The sequence below is a fragment of the Chinchilla lanigera genome, unplaced genomic scaffold (assembly GCF_000276665.1).
Source record: "Chinchilla lanigera isolate Chin_1 unplaced genomic scaffold, ChiLan1.0 scaffold00006, whole genome shotgun sequence".
Classification (NCBI taxonomy): Eukaryota; Metazoa; Chordata; class Mammalia; order Rodentia; family Chinchillidae; genus Chinchilla; species Chinchilla lanigera.
The window spans coordinates 38277694-38302584 of record NW_004955407.1 but is presented as its reverse complement, the minus strand read 5'-3'; the positions used below and the strand labels follow the sequence as shown (position 1 = coordinate 38302584).

General features: G+C 46.0%; 1 pseudogene; it reads left to right on the top strand.

The window, feature by feature from the left end:
- Positions 1-18470, top strand: part of LOC102020421 — a 48071-nt pseudogene extending 29601 nt beyond the window's left edge.
- The last annotated feature ends 6421 nt before the right edge of the window (positions 18471-24891 follow it).

The following is a 24891-nucleotide window of genomic DNA, read 5'->3' as shown; positions in this document are numbered from 1 at the left end:
TGCAATGAAACTTCAAAGGCCTTCCCTGGCCGAGCTGTGATTCCATTTCTTCTTTACAGAGACTACCTCGGACCCTATCCAGTGACATGGACATTCACTCTCTGACCTGCCCTGCACAATAGCTTTGGCCATTCTACCATCAGGGCTTTTCCCTGTGACCCTCTTCCTCTGGTCCCTTTGGCCACTTCCTCTCTCCTGTCCCTTTGGTCCCAGGGATGCTAATGACTGTCACTCTTCCTTCTCTCTGCAGTGACACCAGCAGCTTCCCTCCACTTGCCTGTACTTTTGTACCCAGTGTGTTTATTTGCCTTTCTTGCATCTCCCTAATTTGCATGTGTTATTTACTCTCTGCTGGGCCATTGATCCTAGTATCCTAACATTGTGATAAGATCCAACCATCTCTGTGTGGGTGATGGAGACCCACTGTGAAGCAGCTCTGAGCAAGATTTAATATTAACTAAAGAGTTTTGCATGTTTGCTTGTGAGTCTGTCCAAGGCCTAGGCCACCTGCCTAGAGATGGGCAATAGATTCATGGTACGTGAACCTCTGTGAGTCACTGGCCCCACTGAGGCCTGTAATGGCAGGTGAAGCCGTGAAGCCACAAAGGACAAGTCAAGGGCACAGCTAAGGATACCTGGATCCAACCTTAACTAGATAAGGACTGTAGCTGCAGGCATCTCATTCCTGTGGGTGAAGACCTTGCTGGAGATAACATAGTTCTCCTAAATTAACATAAGGTCTTACTTGGAGAAGTCCTTCAGCAGACTTCCAAGGTCCTTGACTGGTTCTGCTCAGATTTTAGCCTTTCTTCAGGATTCCCCTCCCTTGTTTTGATAACTAAATAAATACAGGCAGCCCAGAGAAGCTCTTTGTCTTAGCCCCCAGAGAATCTCAAATTCTACTAGAGTGTTTTGATCCTCCTGGAGCCCTAAAATCATACCACTTGACTCACTTATTTAAGCCTTCACCATCCACTCAATTGGGAGACTGTGGGCCTGATCAGTCCACAATAACTAAGGGATAATATTAATGCATTACTTGGCCCTTGTACAGTCTCATTTTATGACTTCTCTTTCAAGAAACACCTATCTTCCCAATCATTTATATGCTGAGCTGACACCTTTTTCTTAGCTCTTAAAATTTTTAAAGCTGGGCTTTATTGAGCATTTACTACTTGCCAGGCACTGCACCCAACAATCTAGATGCCTTTTATATTTAATTCACACAACTACAATAGGCAGACCCCACTTCTAGCCTCATAGAGGAGGAGTCTGCTGTTCATGGCCAAGGTCATAGCTGTAAGGTTCAAATCAGATCTCACTCCCCCGACCCCTAACCTGCTTGCCCTAAAATCATACCATTTGGTGATTTTTCTTTCAAGAAACAGCTATCTCCCCAATCATTTTATATGCTAGGCTGACGTCCTGTCTTACTCCTTGTCCTATCTTATCTTCTTTCCTATGCTTGCCCATGGCAGCTTCAGTACCAAGCTGAGTTCCCCGATGAGAGGGAAAATTTACACCGGGATGCTCCAAGGACTTTGCCCACTGAGGTGCAAGACAGCCAGGGAACTTTAACCACATATGTTTATTAAAATCTTCCTGCCTAGGGCTGGGGATTTAGCTTAGCGGCAAAAGTGCTTGCCTGGCAAGCGCAAGGTCGTGAGTTCAGTTCCTGGTACTGGAGAAAAACTAAAAATAAAATCTTCCTGCCTAAGGCCCCCTGCCTTCTTTCCATCCCTATAAAAGGGACACACTTGTCTTTGTTCCCTGCAGATGGCCTTATCGCCCTCTGCCTGCCTGCACCCAAGCACAATAAATTCCACACCCTGTTGCCTTCACACAAGCCTGGTGATCTCGGCTGGTCTCCCCCTGCTGTCCCATATGTTAATAGCCAATATGGGTTCGGCTTATCAACGGGAAGTCACCAAGAATCTTTGATCAAGATCTTTACTGATTTTGCTTTGTCGTTTTGGAGAAAATTTTTGAGCTATAAGTTTCTTCTCAAAATGGCTGGCTCAAGGAGCTCTCAGATGGCCTGAGCATTGAAAATTAGTCTACATTAGCCTGAAGTTTTGAGATCATTTGCCTCAGTTGGTAGAGTGAGTTTGTTACTAGATTTGGGGCTGCTGGAGTCTTCTTCTAGAGGTGGTTTCTAGGTTCTTTCTGTCTTGAGCAGAGAATTGGTCAAGACAAGCACAAACAGCAGCAAAGTCTATTAAAGGTGAGAAAAGAAACAGGCTCTGCAGAGTGAGCTTGGGCCAAGTAAAAGTAGGAAAAGAAACACACATGAGGGCAGCCACCATGCAAAAAAAAACATAATGGCTAAAACTCAGTGGGAACTGTCCTTTTTGTATCATCCACTCCTTAGGCTGAGGTCAGGTCCAAGCCATCCTGTGAAAACCTGCTCAAGGTCTCATGAGAAGTCCACAAGCAGGGCTTTGGGAATTGTTCTGCGCATGTGTCCTGGGATTTTATGACTAACAGGTCATGCCTACTTCCCCAGCCAGCTTTGCCATGCCCTGATCTCCTGTCTTCGGTTGAATAATGGTTCCCCCAAATCCATATCTACTTGGAATCTCAGAATGTAATCTTAGTTGCGAACAAAGTCTTTGAAGATATAATTAAGCTAAAGATCTCAAGATAGCCTTGCTTTAGGGTCAGCTCTAAATCCAGTGGTCAGTGTTCTATAAGAGGAAATGAAGACACAGAGCACAGAGGGAGGGCCCTGTGAAGACAGAGCCAGGGCTGGAGTGAAGCTGCCGCAGCTAAGGGACACCCAAGGCCACCCCAGGGCCCTCAGAGGGAGTGTGGCCCTGTGACACCCCAGTTGTACACTTGTGCCCTCAGACTACAGGAGAACTGCCCTCACTTTTATTGTTTCAAGTTACCAAACTCATGACAATTTGTTACCTAGGAAACTAATCTAGTTGGATGGAAAAGGCCTTCTTTGTGCCATCCTAGAAATACACTCTAACCTAAAGCAAGTGATCCTCACAAAAGAGTAATACAAGATAAGGAGAACTTCAGACACGGTCCATCCTGTGAGCTTATCATTCTGTGTCTAACAAGAGAGAATCTAGTATACCACTGATTGGCCAGTCCTGTTGGACACCAGAGGGTTAATCTGAGGGATTAGAAGACAAAGGGAAGGTTCTGGATCCTTCTCCCTTTGCACTTTATACTTTGGAATTTTCACCCAAGCCATGTCTCTGCAGGAATCTCAGCAGCTGGGTCAAACAGTGCTAGTACTTGCCCCATACCTGGAACTACCAGGCAACATCCCTGGACACACCACAACTTGCATGGGACACCTTATGTCATACCTCAGGACGTCATACCTCAGGACCAGAACCCGGAGCAGAAAGGTGGAGACACTTTAGACTCTAGAAATGTCTCAAGCCATGGCATGAGAGCAGCAGCCTTGTTCTTTAATGCCCCAGGTACCTCCTATTAAAGACAAGTTTGTGCTAATATCTTTTGGAGAATTTTCTATGCCCATATCTTGTATGCTGTGTAACTACTTTAAAGATAACAATTCTCAGTGTATTAACTGTTGTTATTTCCCATTATTTTGTTCTGAAATTTTGTTTTACTTTTTTTCTGTAAAATTAAAAGAAAAAAATTGCAAGGACACCCTTCTGTTCCCAGCTAAAGAAAGACTGTGAGTCCCACGAGCTATAAAAGGGCTGATTATCTGGTTCCATAACCTTCAGAACTTCTACACAAGGGAGAATAAAAACACCTTAGCCAAACTCAGAGTGAGATAGAGTAGAAGAAATAAAAATAATAGAAAGGAGATGAGGAAAATCGTAATTTTAAAATTGGACTTTTAAGAGAAGTGAGGTTAAGGGCACAAAGTTATCAAAGGTTGTAATGCCTTTTCCTCCCTTTCAGGAAACTCTCTCAAAAACGGCTAAGAGTCTTAAAAGACACAATAAGCCTGCACACTGGGCCCCTGTCTTCATCTGTAAACTGGGCCTGGCTTTTCTTCTAGTAAAAAAGATTCATAAATTCCACAGATCCCCTCCCTCCCTGTTCACGTAAACACACCCAGCTCCGACGGTACTGTGCCTCGCTCTCAACCCCTACACTCTTCCTGAGTCTGCACCTCTTTGATTCTGCTTAATAAATCTCCCTGTGCCTCTTACCAAGATGTCCTGAAATGCTTTTCCACAGAAGAACCAACTCCACAGGTGGGGTGAGCCGAGGTCCCCATCGCCTCTTGGGGGGACCTTCTAGGGCTCCATCTGATGACAAGAGGACATATGCCAAGGAATTAAACTGTTGTGAATGTACATGGCATTGTAGATAAGAGTTTATTTCTTCACTATTCAAAAAATGCTTGCAAAAGAGCAGGAAGCCACTCAAGAAGGAAAGACATCAGGATGGGAATAGGAGTTCACACAAAAGAAACTGAAACAGCCATAGGCATAAGATTTTTGAATTGGCTTATAATAAAGATACAGAAACAAAAGTAATAAATGTGAGTTACGTTCAGCGTCTGCAGAATTGTACAGTGGGGCCATGGGGCAGAGGCATCCATGAGTGCACCTGTAATATCTTCGGAGGGATTTAGCCGCATGATTAAAATGCACAAATTGCTGCTGATTGAAGTCTTAAAACCTTGTTTAAGGAGATATTCCTGGTAACATTATTGACACTAGTGAAGAAATAGAACTTACCCCCTAGAAGCTATAGTACAAGTCTGGTAAAGACACTGTAGGAACACTATATGGTTTTTCACAAACATAAGAAAAATCTGTAAGTGTTCATGGAAAGATTGCCTCAATATTTTAAATGAAAATTAAAAGGGTAGAGCAGAATGCACACTGTATATAATAGTGTGTAATAGTTACAATACTGTACCATACTCGAATATTCCCTTCTCACTGGTCTTCATGTAGAGTAAATACACATATTTGCATTCTAAATGAGTACTATAGTTTGGGTATAGGAGTCCCCTCCAAAATCTCATGTATTCAGAGATGGGTTTACAGAAGGAGGTTGGGTCATTTTGTGCTGTACTCACTGATAAATTCATAGCTGAATGTGCTGTTAGCAGGTGGGACCTGGTTGAAACAGATGGATCAGTTGGGGTATGGCCTGGAAAGATGGAGAAGGGTGTATTCTTCTCCCTGGCTCCCTGCCTTTTCTCTGTCTCTGACTCTCTTTCTGTCTCTCAGTCTCTGTCTCTGTCTCTGTCTCTGTCTCTCTCTCCCTCTCTCTCTCTCTCTCTCTCTCTCACTCTTGGCCACCATAGTTCAAGCAGCTTTTCTGTACCATGCTCTTCCACTATGCCTTTTCTACCTTCAAGCTCGTTACCATAGACTGTACCCCGGGAAACAAGGAGACAAAGTAAACCTCTCCTCTTTCACACTGCTAGTGGAGTGTGTTTCATCCCAGCGGTAGGATTGCTGACTAACACAAAGAGTATTTTCTGTCTCAAAACACATGTTTTAACAGATTTTATTATTAGTAAAATATATTAGACATTATTAAATGATGACTTCTAAAGACTGAGAAAAAGATTAGAGGAGAAAGGGAATTTTTATTTTCTCTTATTTAAAAAATGTTTTTCCATGAGCATGTATTGCATTTATAATCTTCTGAAAGGGTCCTGCTGATATTGAAGGGACTGGGAGTCTCTCTGACCCCTCAGGGAGCATTTGATGCCTTTGTTCCTGTAAGCCCCTGTGTGTTGGTGCCCCCAACATAGTTCACAGTCACACCTGTAGGCTCTGAGTCTTTAGGACAGTTCTTGACCTCTAGGTAGACACTGCACTTGGACATGGTGATTGAGTGCTTTGAGAGTACAATGTGCCCTGTAGCGTTTATTGCTGCATTACCAAAAGACAGACAGACACAGGGAGAGTAGGAAACCAGGGAGACAGAGACAGTGACCGAAGGTGACAGAAATAGAGGCAGTGAGACAGGAAAAAGGCACAGAAAGACAGAGTCTGGGAGACAGACAGAGAGACAGAGACAGCCAGAGAGCACGAGGCATAAAGAGACAGAGACACAGGAAGAGATAAGGAAAGCAGAGAGAGAGAGAGAGGCACGATCCCTCTGTAGGACTGCAGGGCCCGGCCCCCCGCTGGGACCTCTGAAAGCATTTGGGGCCTAATAACCCTTAGCACAGTTGGCCCTTTTTCCCAAGTCTGCAGCTCTGGACAGTTTTTAAAGGCAGGGTCAGGGTCTCCCTGAACTGCGTAGGTTGGCCTCAGACTCACAATCCTCCTACCTCTGCCTCAACAGGGGCTAGGATTACAGGTGTGCGTCATCACAACTGGCTGCTTAGGACAATTCTTCCCCAGCTAATGTGACTCTCAGGACAGGAGAGAAAGTGCTTACAACCCCAAATCCCTACACACCGCAACTTCCCTGCCGGCCCACAGGGAACTCTCCTAATTGGGGGCTGTAGCACTGGGGGGGATCAGAGGCTCCAAACTCCATCAGGAAGCACTTATGCCAATAGGAATGGGGGGTTTTCCAGGCTGGGAGCTTGCTGAGCACTCGCCCTGTGTTGCACAGTCTTCTCCACGTCCCCACTGCCCTCCTGTTCCTGATGGAGGCTTGCTAGGTCCTGAAGTCTTCAAACAGAAGAGCCTAGAGCCAGACCCTGTCCTTCCTCCCAGGCAGGGGAACTCTAGACAAAAAACCAGAGTGTCCCTGGCAGGTCCTGCCCTTGTGACTTTAAGGAACCAAGAAGCCAGGCACAGTAGCTCACTCTGGGAGGCTGAGGAAGGAGAACTGAAAATTCAAGTTCAACCTGGGCAACTTAGCAACTTAGGGAGACTCTGTGTCAAAATTTAAAAAGTGCTAGGGATGTAGCTAAGTGCAGAGGCCCTGGATTCAATCCCCAGTACTGAAAAAGAAGAGAGGAAGGAAGGAAGGAAGGAAGGAAGGAAGGAAGGAAGGAAGGAAGGAAGGAAAGAAGGAAGGAAGGAAGGAAAGACAAAAGAGAGAGAGAAAAGAGAACAAAAGGGAGAAAGAAAAGGAGAAAGAAAGAGAGAAAAAAAAGCCCAAAGGAACCAAGAGCCAAGCCATCCACCTGAAGATGTGACCTCTGCACTCACCTTGAGTTAAGACCTACTGTCAGGAACTTGATGGGAGGGACCCGGACCCAGTCTACAAGCCCCTGTCCTTGGCAGAATCTCCTGCACATCCCCTTAGCCCTGCACCCTGGGCAGCCATCCAGGTAAGAGACTCAACCAGAAGAAGGACAGCAAGGGCGTCTGTCATGTTCTGCACCCCAGCCCTCCCAGCAGAAAGCAGAATGTCCTTCCACCCTCAGGGCAGGGCACCATGTACCATGCAGGGCAGCTTCCCAAGCCCATGGTTCATCCAATGGTGACCTTTAAGGTCCAGAAGTTTCAACCACCATCTAAACAACTTCAACCACAAGCCAAGAGTTACAGTAACTCTGTACCCTTCAGTACCACGAGCTACACTGCAGGAACATTTCCCAAAGAAAGGGACACAGGGCCTATTCGCTGTGCTAGAACAGAGCCACACTGCCTCCAGAAAGGTCCCGGGGCCAAGTACATTGCAAAAATCAGCTCACTTCATTCTCATGGCATTCCAAAGAAAGGAAATTGGAAAATAAGAGAACCAAGCTTTGAGCACAAAGCCCAATGTTTCACCACAGTAGCCTCCAAAGCAACTGCTGTCCTGTGCCAAACAAGCTGGAAGTGAGACACGTTTTTACTGGCACTAAATTTTCTGACTCAACATGGCCCTTCCTCTAGAATTCAAAATTAAACGTCTTTTCTGGCTCCATGCTCCCAGTCTGATACATTTGATTAGCTTGGGATCTATCTTGTGTTGGATTTTCAAAGCTGCTGGGAATCAACAACAGCCTAAGAATGTGACCAACAAGGGCAGCCCTGGGAATCATGGGTCACACAGCAAGGTGTCCTTTCTAGTCCAGCTTCTCTGGCGTGTGGGGAACAGATGGTAAAACCCCCCAAGCCAGCCACTAACAGAAGCGTACTATCTTGATCAGCGGAGTTACTGTAAAACAAGCCCAGGGAAAGGCTGTGTCTTCTAAGCTCTTAGGCATTTGAAATGGCGTGGCTACTGCACTCCGTGTGTACCCAATGAGAAATGTTGAAAGACTGCATCAAGGCTATGGGGACCTCAGTGCTGAATGCACACATGCAAGAGGTCAGGGGCTACAGGGGCCAAGGTGCTACCTGAGCTACCTCATCAGCTGGGCTAGCATGTCCCATCATCCTGTAATGAAATAATCAATGATGGGACAGGTGTGACTGACATTTTCTCCTCTGCAGGAGAGGAGAAATGGCCCTTCTAGAGGAAGGGCCATTTTCTCTTCAGCCTGAGGTTTGTCTTGGCTACCTTGATGGCCAGCAGCTTTCCTGTGCCCCGGGAAACACGGAAAAGGCTTTGTGGTAGGAATTAGCCTCCTGGCCTGAGCACCTTGGGCTCTGGGAGCCCCTTTCACTGCCACAGCTGTGTTGTTGCCATAGTTACCGGACTCCAGGGGATCCCTACCCCTCACTACAGAAGCTTCGAGTCGGGCCCGTGCCCGTACATTAGCCTGGGTGATTAGTAATTGATGTCATATAGAAAACAGTCACTTGGGAAGAGGAACGAAATGAGAAAATAGGACTTTGCAAAGCCATCTTGATTGCTAGGCCAGCAGGATTTTTAAATTGAGCAACACAGTTTGTTTTCAGGGAAAAGAGGGTGCTTTCCAGGTTACAGACCTTGTTTAAAACGTATTTTTGGTGTGGTTTTTAGTTTATGGTCAAATGTCTCTGTTGGTTTACTCTTGGATTAAAAGCCATCTGTGAGCCAGATATTGTGGTGCACCTGTAATCCCCAGCACTCGGGACGCTGAAGCAGGAAGATCCCAAGTTCAAGCCCAGCCTAGGCAACTTAGCAATTTAATGGGACCCTGTTTCAAAGTAAAAAATAAAAAAGGCTGGAGATGTGGCTCAGTGCCACAGCCCTGGGTTTAGTTTCCCAGAACAAAAAGAAAAAAAAAAGAATCCACGACCCCTGTCACATTGGAGAATAATCCATTTTCACACCAGAATGCGAGAGCACTGTCGCACACCGTGGAAGTCACATTCTGGCTCTGGAAACAGAATTGGTGCCTTTACACAGATGTCTGCTGCACTGTGTCTATTCCACGCCTTGGTGTGTCTTCCCACTGGGGAATCCCCCACCAGTCACTTCAGTAAGAAAAACTCTTCAAAATGGGTTACTAATATAATAAAGTAAAATAAGAGCAACCACTTAAAAGCCATAGTTTATGTTTTCTACTCACCAACGCTTGAGGCACAACTACGCCATCATCTTGGGGGGGTGGCAGTCTCCCTGAGCATCCTCAGGAGAGGCCTCTCCGACGTCTACCAAGCCTGGCTGAGCCCAGCGTGCATGCACAAAAACAAAAACTTGTCAGTCGGTACAAAGATAAAACCCACTCACTCTGCGTACATGAAACAATCCCAGGACAGTGATTACTTGCCTTGAAATTTTACAAGGCTTGAGGTTAATTAACCCAGGCCAAGGGAGAAAAGGATGAGCTTTTTCCTGACAAGTAAGGTAAGTAAATATCAAAGTATTAGAAGCACTACTTTTAAAGTCAGAAAAATATGGGGTCAAATCCCAGCCCTTCCCAGCTAGGAGAACTTAGATGAGCTGAGTGATGTTTCTGACCGCCGAGGTCCTCCTGGTGACTGGGAGGATGATATCCTTTGGACAGCTAGGAAGACACTGGCATGACACTTGGGGCTGAGTAGACATGGAATACATGGTAGCTCAGTAATAATGAGAGGGAGAAGGAAGGGGAAAAAGAAAAGGAAGGGGGAGGTAAAGAGAGAAGAAAAGAGGAAGACGAAGGGGAAGATGGAAAAAGGGGAAAGATGGAAGGAGAGAGGCAGGAGGACGAGGAGACAGGAAAAGGGAGAATCAGCAGCAGTGTGAGGATTCTTTCCATATTACCACCACATCTGTTGGTGCACAAGGGTAAAGATGAGCCATCGGTTTTTGATATGCAGTGACCTGGGTTCAGATCCTGACCCCAACACATAGATACCACATCTCACAAATCTGTGAGCCTTCCCTCCAGGCTCACAGCATGTTTTTGCTTCTTGTTTCGCTGGAGAAAGCACCCACCCAGCTGTACTCTCCGGAACAGGAATCCAAGGAGGAGCCCAAAGGAGGCCCTGCCTGCGGCGGACACAGAGCCCTGGCCTCACCTGCCTGCTCTGCTCATCCAGCAGAGCGCTCTTCCGGCTCAGCATCCTTTCCCCAGAACACAGCCAAGAGGAGGGCCTCAGGGGCCGAGGGCTGCTCAGCATCACTCAGGGCCGCTTACTCCCTGGCCGTCTCCCACAACGGCCCCTTGGTGTCACAACAACCACAGACAGTAAAATCAGGCCTTGACCAGACTTCAGGACACAGGAAATATCTGAGGTCACAGGCTGCATTTGTTGGTTTCAGAGCCAAGCCTGGAAGGCAAGGAGTAAAAATTACTGAAGAAACAAGACTCAGGGGAACCACACTCCCTGACTCCTTCCACATTTCACTGAAGCATTTCCCCAAATATTTTACGCTATGAGTTGTGATTAAAAACTACGGTGATTTTTTAAAAATTTATTACAGTAAAAGACACATTCCCACAAATCCCCCTCAAAATGCTCCTCCTCACTTTGAACACGCTATCCCATTGTTCTTGCTACTTTTTGCAGCAGCTCTGGCTGGAGTCCTCTTTCCTGAGCATCTTTGGTTGCGCTCTCCTGGCTGCCTCCAAGTCCTGAGTGGATTCAAAACATTTCCCGTTCATGGTCATTTTGACTTGGGGGAAGAGCCGGAAGTCACACAGTATCAGATCCAGTGAATGAGGTGGATGAAGACACAGCATTTTTTATGAGCTGCCTTTCCATTGGATGGCACCTGGCGGCAGCATTCACTATATTTGTATCATACCTTATAGAGACACTTACAAAAGAGGACTTCCAGAGATGCCTCAGAAAGTAGTAAGAAGGATGGGATGAGTGTGTTGGAAGTGAGGAGGAGGATAACAAAGGGGTCAATGGTCATGTGACTTTTACTGTAATAATTTCTTTTAATTTAAACACTCACCATATTTTGATCCCCCCTTGTAAGAACCAAGGTTATTTCCCTAGTGACAACAGTGAGGTGACTATGCTACTTTAAAAGTGTGGAAAGGGAGAGGCATGGGTGGGTGAGGGTGTGGGCGTGGGTGTGGGTGTGGGTATAAGCCAAGCGTTTGAAGTGCAGTTTACAGACTCTCAGAGACCAGCTCTCACTCCACACCTGGCAAACAATTCAGTAAGGACACGTTGACAGACTGATAAAGTGCCGCAGACATCCACAGCCCCCAGCACACAAGTGGAGCAGGTCTGGTGATAAGTACAATAATAACATGTGGGAGTCGGCCAGCATCGTAAGGAGGAACTCATAGTTCCGGGTGCTTTATGTCGCCTTTAACTCCGGGGCACAGCACTTCCACTGCAGGCGCCATCACATTAGTGTCTTCCGGTATCTGCTCAGCACCTTGTGAACTTAAGATGCTTACAACCTTGGTTTATTTGATCTGTCTGTGATTATTGCTTTCCAGACCAACTTCCTCAACACCAGGCTACACCAAGAGTGGGGAGCCTCTTCACAGGTGGCCTCCTACCCATTCAGCACCAGCTCGCAATACCTTGGTGTCCCCAGAACAAATCATTTCAAGGTCATCTTGGTTCCCAAGCTCTAAGATCTACTGCAGCCAACCATTTAGGTGTATTAACCATGTCTTTTGCTTTCTATATTCTGATGTTTTAACATCTAGGGCCTTGCTGATCTGGAGGGATTCTTTCAATGAGCATGATATCATCAAAGTTCAGCCATGTGGTAGCAGGGGCCAATACTTTATTCTTTTTTATGGCTCAGTAACATTCCACAATGGAATATTCCCTTCTATTCCATATTTTGTTAGTCCATTCTTCTGCTGATGAGAATTTGGCCCTTATAAATAATACTGCTGTGGACACTCATGGACACACGGGTGTGTGGACATGTGTCCTCATTTTCCTGAGTATACACATAGAAGCAGTGTTGCTGGGTCATATGTAACTCCACGTATAACCTGTTAAGAGAAGGAAGTTCCATTTTAAAATCCGATGCTTGGGAAGCCTTGCTGATGACACCAAGCAGAAAGAACCGTGAAGGGGGAGATCTACACAGGCCACACATGTCGATGGGGAAAGAGCCGCAAGAACTAGAGGCCACAGCCAAACACCCTGGTGTGGTTACAGCAGAGATGACCTGTGGGCTACGCATTGGCCTACGGTGCTAACCTCAGTGCAACCTGGAAACCTTGCACTCACATCTGATAGTGCATTTCTGACCAAATAGGGTACATGCTCCCGCTTCCTGAACTGAGGTTCTTCATTGAATTTATTCATAAAAGCTATGATCGATTCAAATTTCAGCCAGCTTCACCCCTGATCCTGTCTCTTCCTGACATGTCTCACAAAGGAATCGAGGGTGTAGGTGTATAATGAGTGCATAACAAAGATGAAATGGCAGAAGTATCTCTGCTTTAGGGGATAGTACAGTACAGGGACATGGCTGTCCCCGCTGGACAAAGGAAGGCTTTTGATGTTCTGCGTGCATCTGCTTACAAACAAGAAAAACCCATCATCAACCTGATATTGCCCACCAAGTCCCAGCTCCAGCAAAGTCAACATTCAGGAAGAGGTCCATGATCTCAGGGAACAATGGACATGGCCTTCCACAGTCTCTGAGAAGCCATTCCTTTGGCACTGGTCAAGCAGGAGGACCACAGAGTAAGTGGAAGAGCAGGATGCCGGATTCTTCCAGAAACTGCTGTGCTTTGTCTACCTCCTTGACCTCTCCAGGATGGCCTTGGGCTTCTGACCTAGGCATACCTTAGTCAGCTTCCTCATTCCTGAGAAAAAACACCCAACACCCACAACCTAAAGGATGAGAGGTTTATTTTGGCTCAAGATTTAAGCCCATAGTTGGCCAGCCCTAACCCTAACCCTAACCTTAGCCTTAATCCTAACTCTAACCCTAAACCCTAACTCTAACCCTAACCCCAACCCTAACCCCTAACCCTAACCCTAGTATTATCATTTTTAATAAAATAAATGAAACCTTATGTATGCAAAGGCATCTTCAAAAAGCATCTTCTATCATCATCATCTTTTTAGACTCTTCCTACTTATTAGGAATATTTCTGGTTTCTTCCTTTGTCTTCCCCAAGACAAATCAAATGAAATTTTAAGCAAGATTTCATAAAGACAGTCTGGAAGAATATCCAGTCTGGATGTCTGGATTCTTTCACAAAGAATATCTGGAAGCGATCACAATCTTTAAGAAAACCATATCCATCATCTCTAATCATTTCTTCTTGGGGCTGTGTATGATTAAAGAGAACCAAGAGGCTTGGTACACACCACAGTGAGAACAGTACATTTGGTCTCAAAGATTTTACTCTCCTTTTCCTGCTCAGTGTTACCATCTCCTTGGGTTATTAGTTCCTTCACACACACACACACAGGCTCACCACATGCAACCACATAAACATGTCTGTGCACAACCACAAAGGCTGTCTTTTCATCTTCATATCCTGGAATTTTAAAAGTGAAGGCTACTGTTGTTTTTGTCCTTGACCTGTGCATGTTTTTTCAATTCAAAAATACAACTTATCAAGGAAAAAACTATTAGCTAAGTAGAATAGGAGTCACTATACAGGTATGATAGAATAAAAAATGTGTGTTTAAATAAAAAGAGTGTATTACAACAAAAGACACACTGCCGTTAATCCCTCTAAAAATGTCCCCCCAAACACACTTAGTCCACTATTCTTGGCACTTTCTGAAGCAGCTCTGGGATCCTCTTTCCTGCGTGTCTTTAATTGCACTCTCATGACTGCTTGATGTCCTGAACTGAAGTAAAACATTTACCTTTCATAGTCATTTTGACTTTGGAGAAGAGCCAGACGTCAAACAGTGGGAGCTCTAGTGAATAAGCTGGATGAGGACACACTAGGATGATTTTATGAGCCTATCTTACCGTTGGCTGGTGCTTGGTAGCAGCATTCACTACATTGTTTATCATACCTCATAAAGACTTCCAGAATTGCTTCAGAAAGTCACAAGAATAATAAGCGTATTCAACCTGAGTGGAAGTATTTTGAAGGGGATCAGTGGCAATGTGTATTGTACTATAATAAATTTTTTAATTTAAACATTCACCATAATTTTCAATTGCCCCTTACACTTATCATTAAAGTTTTAAAATCAAGATGCCTGTGAAGTTCTCTTTTAAAGATAATTTTTAGTCAGGACTTACAGCGGAAGTATTTAGTAATTTGTGGTATGAAGCCAACCAGTGGGGATGGATGGTGGTGAGGTGTGGAAACAAGCAGGGTCAGCAGGTCCCTGCAGTGATGGGTGTGGGAGTAGGAGATGATGGAGAGGACAGCACTGTGGGGAGGAGCCAGGGCAGCAAGCTGTTTAGCTGTAAAAACAAGTTTATCAGTATGTCATTAGCCAGTACGGACAAACCAGCACATCCCAGCTTTGCATCACCCTGTCCAGGCAATCCCTTCCTCACACCATATAGAACCCCAGGTACCTGTCCACCTGGAGGAAACAAATGGACATGAAAATTAAAGAACATTGAGACCCTTGAAGCTCTTGTTCTCCAAAAGATTCCCATGACTCAAGAAGAGGATTCCAACAGTCCCAGCCTTGAAGGTATATTACAGTGCTACTATGATAAAAACAGCATGATACTGGCACAAAAACAGATATGGGCATTAATAGAACAGAATAGAGGATCCAGAAACAACCCCCAAGTGTCAGACATTCAGCTTGATTTTTGACAGAGGCCAAAAACATACACTGGAGGAAAAACAGCCTCTTTAATAAATGGTGCTGGGAAAACTGGCTGTCCACATGTAGAAGACTGAGTATAGATCCATGTTTCTCACCATGTACTAAATCTAAATCAAAATAGGTCAAAGGACTAAACAATAAACAGAAACATTCAACTTGCTGGAAGACAAGACAGGCAAAACTCTTGAAGTCATAGGCAAGGACTTTCTGAGCAGATCCCCAGCTGTACAGAAAACAGTTTCAAGAGTCAACAAACGAGATCATATTACATTTTAAAAGTTCAGCAAAAGAAACAGCCAACAGGGTGAAAAGACAACCTACAAAATGGGAAGAAATGTTGTCAACAATTCCTCAGATAGAGGACTCATATATAGAATATATCAAGAACTCAAAAAACAAGACACCTTCCCAAATTTAAAGACCCAGTCAAAATTGGGCAACCAAAATGAATAGACACTTCACAGAAGAAATACAAGTGGCCAATAAATACAGGGTGAAATGCTCACCCTCACTGTCTAGTACAGCAATGCAAATTTAAAAAACACCAAGACTTTATCTTACCCCAGAAAGAATGGCAGTCATCAAGAAATCAAATAATAACAAATGCTGGCAAGCCTGTGGGAAAAAAGAAACCCTTCCACATCACTGGTGGGAAGGTAAACTAGTACAACTACTATGAAAATCAGTATGAAGATTCCTCAAAAAAATAAAACTAGACATTCTACTTAACCCAGATATTCCCTTTCTAGGTACCTTACTGAAAGAGTTAAAGACGTCACACTACAGTGATTAACTCATACCCGTGTTTAGAGCAGCACAACTCATAACAGCTAAATCTTGGAAGTGGACCATATGCCCAACAACAGATGAATGGATAAAGAAAGTGTGGGGGCCAGACACATAGCTCAGCGGCACAGTGCCTTCCCAGCAAGCACAAGGTCCTGAGTTTGACTCCCAGTACAAAAATTAAAAGTATGGTATTTACACACCATGGAATACTAGTGTACTATCAAAAAGGATAAACTTATTGATATCAATATGGCGGTTGTCATCCAGACAAAGGCAGTCAGTCTGATGCGATTGAGACAAGGGAAATTTTCAGGGGAAGACTGGGAGATTGGGGCCTCCCCTCCCCCTTCTCCTCTTCCTGCGCGGGCCTCAGGCCCTCCCCAACCCCGCCCGTTGGCCTACCCGCGCGGAAGGCACCCCTCCCCCTCCCGCTTCCCTCCTCCCTACCTCAGCCCTTCGCACTGGGACGCTGGGGAGGGAGCTGTGCCGGGCGGAGAGGACTCGGCAAGGATTCTGAGAATGGTAAAAAATGTTGACCGTCTCTGGAAAGGATATTGATCCGCCTCATGTAAAGCACGCCCAGTTCCTGTCCAGCGGTGAGCGGTTCTCACCTTGACCACCACAGTGCAGATCAGAGAAGACTGGAAGACACAAGTTCACTCCATAGCAGAGGGCACTGCTGGTGTTGGCAGTTTGCTGGAAACCATGTCTCACTATACAGATGAACCCAGATTTACCATAGAACAGATAGATCTACTTCAGCGCCTTCGGCGTACTGGAATGACTAAACACGAAATTCTTCATGCCTTGGAAACTTTGGACCGCCTTGATCAAGAGCATAATGATAAGTTTGGAAGAAGGTCCAGCTCTGGAGGAAATTCATATGGGAATAGTACCCACAATGTTCCAGCGTCTTCCTCCACAGCTGCAGCTTCTACACAGACCCAGCATTCGGGAATGCCCCCATCACCGAGCAACAGTTACGATACTTCCCCACAGCCTTGCACTACCAATCAAAACGGACGGGAGAACAACGAGCGATTGTCCACATCGAGTGGGAAGATGTCACCAACCCGATGCCACGCAAATAGCATGGCTCAGAGGTCGTACAGTTTTGAAGGCTCAGAAGAGGACCTAGACGTAGATGATAAAGTGGAAGAACTAATGAGGAGGGACGGCAGTGTGATAAAAGAGGAAATCAAAGCCTTTCTTGCCAATCGGAGGATTCCCCAAGCAGTTGTTGCACAGGTAACAGGTATCAGTCCGAGCCGGATCTCTCATTGGCTGTTGCAACAGGGATCAGACCTCAGTGAACAGAAGAAAAGAGCATTTTACCGATGGTTTCACCTTGAGAAGACAAACCCTGGGGCAACACCGAGTATGCAACAAGCCCCCATTCCAGTAGATGACCCTGAGTGGAGACAAACACCTCCCCCTGTGTCTGCCGCATCTGGGACCTTCCAACTATGGCGAAGAAGTCAGTTTACCTGGAGAAAGGAGTGCCTGGCTGTCGTGGAAAGTTACTTCAATGAGAATCAATACCCAGATGAAGCAAAGCGAGAAGAAATTGCAAATGCTTGCAGTGCAGTTATACAGAAGCCAGGCAAAAAACTATCCGACCTGGAATGAGGTACCTCCCTGAAAGTATATCATTGGCTTGCTAATAGATGGAAGGAGATCAAGAGGAGGGCCAATATCAAAGCAGCAATCCTGGAGAGTCATGGGATAGAGGTACAGAGTCCGTGCGGCCATTCCAACAGCAGCAATGTCAACAGGAACAAACACTCTGAGCAGGACACTTGGCAAGTATGCAGTGGGGAGGAGGAGGAGGGAAGACGTTCAGAGGGAGGCAGAGGAGCAGAGAAGGCAGAAGAAGAGAGGAGGATCTGATCCAAACAAGATGACAGCACGAGCCACAGTGACCACCAAGACCCCATCTCGTTAGCTGTGGAAATGGCAGCAGTCAACCATACTACTTTGGCATTGGCCCAACAAGGAACCAACGAAATCAAGACGGAGGCCCTGGATGATGACTGATCAGGGAGGGTCAGACACAAGTTAACTTAGTTTAGACGTAGCACCTTAGCAGACTTTCCTCTGTCGTTAACAAGTGTTCTTACAGTATAACTTGCAGTTTCTTGTATGTCAGGTAGCCGTTAGGGTCTTGTTCTGTGAACATGGCATGGTGCTCTCAGCCTTTGCTTATACTCTCTCAGTATTAATTCCCAGTGAATAATAACCAACCAACCAACCAGACTTCCCTCTCCCAGCCCCCGAGGTTAGAAAATCTTGCTGCTCCGTCTTAGCATTCCAAGAAAGTGCTTCCAGGTACTTAGATAGCCCTCAGTTCTCAAGTATTAGGCTATGTGTAAAACCTTGGGTACCTTCAGATACATGTAACACTAGTCTGTACCCCTTTTCCTTCCCCAGACTGATAGGATGCAAGCTGAGGCAGTGGCACAGGACTGACAGACACCACTTGGGGAGTATCCAGAGCAAAAGGAACACTAGAACCCCACCTCAGCGTGAGAATCACTGATTTCAGCTGCAATAAGCCATGCCTCGTACACTCACACTGTGGCTAGATTATACTTCTTTGGGTGCTGTGCTAAGAACGTCCGTGGAAACTCGAGCTCAGATTTGGTTGGTGTTAACATGCCTGACACAGACATGCTTTCCTCTCACAAGCTGTGTGACCTAGTAGATAAAATACTGCCTTCTGCCTTTGGGACCACGATTCAAAACAAAACAAAAAAGACAAAAAAAAGAGTTATGAAAAAACAAAACCCAGCTTGAGAGCATTGGAAGAAAGTATGAGCTGAATGTCTAACGCATGCTAAGTCCAGTCCTCAGAACCACTGTACGTTCCGTGGCACAGTTATCAGTGCCTACCTGGAAAAGCCTTGGAGGTTGTCCTGATGTCCTCTTGCCCTGCTACCAAAAAGTCTTTCATGGATGGAGCAAAGGTCAGAAAGGAGTAAAAGGACACAGTCTCTGTATCCATTAACAGAGGCCCCCTTAGGGCTGGGGATTTAGCTCAGTGGCCTAAGTGTGTGACAAGCACAAGGTCCTGAGGTTGATTCCCGGTAGCCAAAACAAAGCTCCTCAGAAGCCCCCTCAGTCTGAGTCGATAGAGGACTTAGGGGGTTTTGCTGACTTAACTATCACAGATGTAAGCACTTGCCTGAACTGGAGCCAAAAAAAGCAGGGGACATTCACCACCTCCATGGTGGGTGTGCGAGATCCAGCGGGATGTGCCTGCTTTGTCGTTCTCTTTACTCTGTCCTTGTAGAGGTGTGAAAAGCTATATTGCTACAGGCAATTTATTTAATAATTGGAAGCCGTACTGATAATGGATGTGATAATATTTGCTAAGTTTAATCTACTTTAAGCGGTTGTAACTAATGGGATTTTATTCCTTGATCCAGAAAGAAAAGAAAAAGGATCAACTTGAGTCATTTGCTGAAAAATGGATGCACCTTGAAAACATACTGTTAATGAAATAAATCAGGCCCAGCCACTTAAACATCACGGTGTTTCTCTTACATGCAAAACCCAGACAGCAAAGAGCAAAATAAAAGATAGGTAATAGGAAGCAGGGAGACAGATCGTTCTCCGATGGGAAGAGGATCATGAGGTGGAGGGCGAGGGAGGGAGGCGAGGGGCAGATGCAGCAGATATTAATTCCCTTTCCTCACCCAGAAATTCTTCGCAACCTGGCTCAAGGCACTGTGCTCAGGCTCTCAATACTTAATGGAATGTGGGTTCAGTCCCCAAAAACCTACCCTCTCAATTCTCCACTGGGTATTTATTGAGAAAAATAAAATATTTGTGTGCGAGAAGACTTGTGCACCAATGTCCATGACAGCTTTATACAAAATACCCCTCACTGGAAATGACCCACCTGCCTGCCCACAGCAGTGTGAATACAAAAACGCCGGTGATGCCTCATTCAGCAATGGAAGGAATAAGCAGCGGTACCGGCACTGTGAGTGCGCCTCACATACACCACAGGGAGGGAAGGAAGCTCAACACAGAACGAGCGAATCACCGTCTTCCTCTTGTAGATGAAGTTCTAGAAAAAGGAAATGTAAGCTAGAAGGTCACCACGCTGAGCGGCAGTCGCCTGGGGGCAGGTGGGCAGGTGGGCTTTGCCGTACAGGAGCAGGGGGGACTTTATGAGGTGAGAGAACGCCCTGCGCCTCCACAGCTCCACGGGGGTGTTGAGTGTGTCAGTGTACGAATTTGCCAGGATTCGCCGGCCTGTTCACTCAAAACAGGCACAGACTCTTGTGTAAGTTAAATGTCAATAAAACTGATTTTTTAAAAAATCCTACTATCTAGCACAGTTTTCAGACAGCTCTGAGTTAGGTCCCTTAGGGTTCAAAGTCCCTGTAACTGCAGTCAGAGCGGCTCTCCTCGCATCTGATTCTTATATTGGGGATCTATTTCAACAAAAAGTCAAAAAAAAAATAATAACAATTAAAAGCCACTGGCCAGAAGGAGAAGGTGGACATACTCACATGGAAGCGATTAGGGGTTCGGAAGAGATTGGTTAAAACACCAGCGAAGTCAGGGTGCTCGGTGAATTCTCTGGGGAAATACTGAGGGATGCGTGATGCCAGAGGGGACAGCAAGCAGCCTTCGCCTGCAGGTGGGATCCAGACGTACACACAAGGTGGGGAAAGCCATTGCTGCTGGAATGAGCAAAGACCTGGACAGTGGGGGAAAGCAGCGCGCGCGCTGTGTGTGTGTGTGTGTGTGTGTGTGTGTGTGTGTGTGTGTGTGTGTCTCTAATGATCCATGGCTGCACACAAACCACTGCACCAAAGAGCACCTTCCTGTGCTTGTGAGTCTGCAGTTTGGGGAGAGTTCAGATTAGGGTGGCTCAAAGGCTGGAGCGGGAGTCACCTGAAATCTCACTCACTCCCACCGCCCACAGGGCAGGAGTCCACTGGAATCCTACAGCGCCTCTCCCAGGGGCCAGCGGCTGAGATCCAAGTGCGGAGTTGCGAGAGAGGCCCGGTGGGACCGGCTCTGCCCTTCCTAACCTGACTGGGAAGTCCCGCAGCTTGCTTCTGCCATGAGGAAGCCTCTAGAAAGAGGGCAGCCCCTGGGAAGGGCGTCAGCACCTCTCCCCCGGAGTAGTAGAGAATCCAGGGGCACTGTGAGGCTCTCACACAAAGGAATAAGCTCCCTTTAAAGGACATGCGACAAGAAACACAAAGTAAATTCCAGAGACGGGGATGATTCTGCTGACTCTGAGAAGAAGTAAGTTTCTGAATGGGATGTTTTTCACGTGAGCTTTCTTTTCCACCCTAGATAATCTCTGCCTTTTTGATGGCTGTGGTCAAAGACAAACAACTTAAAAAGAAAAAACTGCCCTGCTACAAAACAAACTAAACATGTCCTAGGATTCAGATGCACCTCGACTCCTGAAACACTCCCCAAGTGAGAGGCGGAAGGGGCTGTCCTCCGAGTTAAAGATGCCTTACAGAGCCAGTGGCGAGTCCAGTGCAGCTGACAGCTAAGTACTAAGTGAGTTCTGCAAGCTTCCTGGGCGAGGGGGAGCAGGATGTACCCGAGCACAGCCAGGCTGGAGACGGCAGATGGCAGCTGTAGTTTTTTCTCTCTGCACTCTGAAACTTGGGATCTAAAATCACCCAGCAATTTCTAGAGCGCTACGGGTGGACGTGATTTGATTCCCTCTGCACCTGGGCTAGAGTTGGGGGTCACAGCAAGCAGCACAAAGAACTGGGCAGTAGGGAGGGGGCGCCCTCAGATGCGTCTGCTAGGAAACCACATCCGTGGGAACGCACCACTTTCCTCCAGGGCCTGACACCCATCTTTAAGGCAGCACGGAGCCGAAGGACAGAACGCTGGACCGGAGGAGGCTGGGAAAGGAGGACCCTGGGTGAGGCTCGGCCTGCCCGCTGCCCGCTGCCCAGCCAGTACCAAGTGACACAAGACCAAGGCTCACTGGGGCAGCTGTCCCTTCCTCTGAGGAGGGACACATGCACATCTCAGCTCCAGCTTGGCCGTGTCCACGATGTGCGACCTTATGCAAACACTCAAGCACCTCCAGCCTCAGTTTCCCCTGCTGTCGAGGGAGGGTGGTGTCCGTGTCATCAGGTTCCTACAGCAGTTTCATGATGCCCTTAAGACAGAGCCAGACTCACAGCAGGCACACAATCCACAGGAGCAAGTAAAAATGACCGGAAGGAGAACTCGATTCTAACCCTCAGCTGACGGCCTGATCATGGGAGTCTGAGCGAAGGCTTGCTGCTGCTATGCCAGGAAGATCCGGGCACTGGACCCACAAAATGCTGGACTTGACAGGGATCCCCCATACACTAAGCCCCCCTACCCCTTTTCTAGTCACACCTGACCGCCTCCCCACCTGAACCTTCTGTAGGTGAGAGCACGACCATACATTTGAGTATCGCCAGATTTCTAGGTAGCAGACATCCTAACATACTACTAATGCATGTTTTATTGTTGTTGGTTTGGTTTTTTGTTTCATGGGGTTTTTTGGTTGGGTTTGTTTTGGTTGATTGGTTCTGAGACCGGGTCTCGCTATATAGCCCAGGCTGGCCTCAAACTCACTATGTAGCTCAGCTTGGCCTCAAACTCACTGCAATCCTCCTGCCTCAGCCTTCCAAGTGCTAGGGTTACAGATATGTGCCACCATGCCCAAGTACTAATGCATTTTAAAGATTTTGCAACTCAGTGCTTCAACTTCCAAGAAATTCCTTCCAAAACAAAGCAGTAACAAGACAAGCACCCTAGGAACCTACAAAAGGAATACATTCGCTGGGATCACGGGTGTATCTCCAACTATTTGGCTTGCCTTCTGTCAGGACTGGAGGTTGAGGACAGGACGAACAATCTGCTGCTTTGATAATTCGCATTCTCCTCCTGTTTCTAGGGTAAATTAGAACCATTTGAAGGCGCAGGAAAATCCTGTGTCTTCATCAAAATTGTCAACATGCAGTCAGTTGGTTGAGTCTAGATTCCTTCCACATGGTGCAGGGGTGGGAAATCCTAACAAGCAACTGCCCATCCTAAAGCTTTTACAAATGCACCACATTCAGCTCTAAACCAGTTATCTTGGGTAAAGCATTAAAAATGATACCTTAATCACTGCATGGACTGGTGTGGAGGATTTTGTTTTGGCTTGTTTTTCCTGTCTGGTTGATAAACACCTTATGCCTCTGAATCCAACCTGCTGGACCCTGACGTGAACTCAGAGCCAGAGGCTTCCGGGGCTGTGGTGAGGGACTAGAAGTTTGTCTTTTGTCACCACCTAACGGTCCTTCTGTCTTATTACAGTGCACTCAGGCCTCTGCCCTGTCCCCCCAGGGACTTTAGGAAAACACTTGGACAGAGTCCCCAGGCTCCTGAGCAGTGATGCACTTCCTTCTCCTACTTCACGGGGGAACCAGAGCAAACCGTCCTTAACGCATATCCTGGAGCCATACAGCAAAAAGAGATTTGGGTCAAAGAAACAGGAAAAAAAGCAAGAAAAAAAAAAAAGCAAGTTTCTGTGTAGCTGCTCTTCTGATTTAAAAAAGAAAAAAGAAACCATGACCTCTAATGTTCAGGGCTCTTTTAAATTAATATCAAATTCTTTAAACCTCTGTTAGCTTCAGATCTTCATAGACTTATTCCAGTTCTCTGTGCTTTACTTTTTTCAAAATTATTTTGTTTTGTCACGTGAGAATTCATTATTCTTTTTTATGAAAAAATAAAACTACATTTCATAACAGAGTAACAAGAACTAACAATAGTTAATACACTGTGGGTCACTGGCTTCAAAGCAGTTACGCAGACTACAAGACCTCAATTAAAAAATTCTCTTACAAAGAAGAAACGAACACACAGGAGCATGAGATTCTTCAATACATGTTTGTATATTCACAGTGTTGCCTGGTTTCTAGAATCTTTTCCTTTAACCATATTTTGACGTCACACATCACACATGGAGTTCTCCTCCTCGTGCCACCAAGATCAGACTGACCCATGTGACCAAAGCTGGCAGAAGCTGTTCTTCGGTGCCGTGGACCTACCAGATTCCACCTTTCAGTAAGACTTTAAAGGAAATGAGTATGGATGAGCACAAACAGTCTCCTGTAGTGTTCATTTTCTGATTTATAGGAAAACAGACAATGTAAGAAAACAGTGATTCAATTTAATTAAGGGGTGTAATTTGTTGTTTCTTATCTTTGTTTATTCCATAAATACATGTTTTCATTTAAAAATGGGACAACTAAGAAGGAAATGACACCAAGACACCAAGAAATATATATGGGGAGAAAGGGAGAGAGAGAAAGAGAGAGAGAGAGAGAGAGAGATACACACCTCAGGAAAAGAAAAACATGTATAAATATTTTAATGCTAAATTTATTGAGACACTGTGAGATTAATACAAGTTACCTCGGGCCTATGCAATTACAAGAGGTGCTCAAGGTGGTGGCCAGGAGCTTCCAGGCATTTTTTAGTACTGCGAACTGCTGCTTGGGTAACCTTGGTCACTGAGATTGCTGCACACGCATTTTCTATGTCTTCTCCACGGGCGGCAGTGTGGTGGGCTTTCTGTGACATACAACATCCTCTAGGATCCCCCATATGAGGATCACGCCATCTGTTGAGAAAAAACCATGCTCTCTTTCTGCATACATATGCAGGCTTTTAAACAGGATGTAATTTAATTCAATGAAATAAAAAGAAATTTTTGATTATGTGAATTTCCATCTCTCTTTGTTTAGCAAAGGGAGAGATGTTTTTAGAGTAGACTACTTCAATGGTTGGAAGCAAATCACCTTAATTCTCTTCAAAATGCCTCTTGTTGCTAGGGTAACAGGAAAAGAGCCTTTCTCCAGAGTCCCTGAGACCCGCGTGACATCTGCTAATGTGCACAGTGTTCCCGAGCGCTACAGCAAGCCTCACTGCCAGCCGTGGGCAAGCTCAGCGGGAGAATCTAGGCCACCCCAGGGCAAACAGCCACCATGACCCTGACACCGGGACACAGCAAGGAGAGAGCAGAGGGCTCTTCCAACTACACGGAAGCAATGTCCCTGCACGGGAAATTCGGGACGGCACAGAGCAGGAAGGAGGGATGTCAGCAAAATCTTACATGAAAGGAAAATATCTTCCATTTTCCATCCATCTCATACTTTCTCAGTGCAAG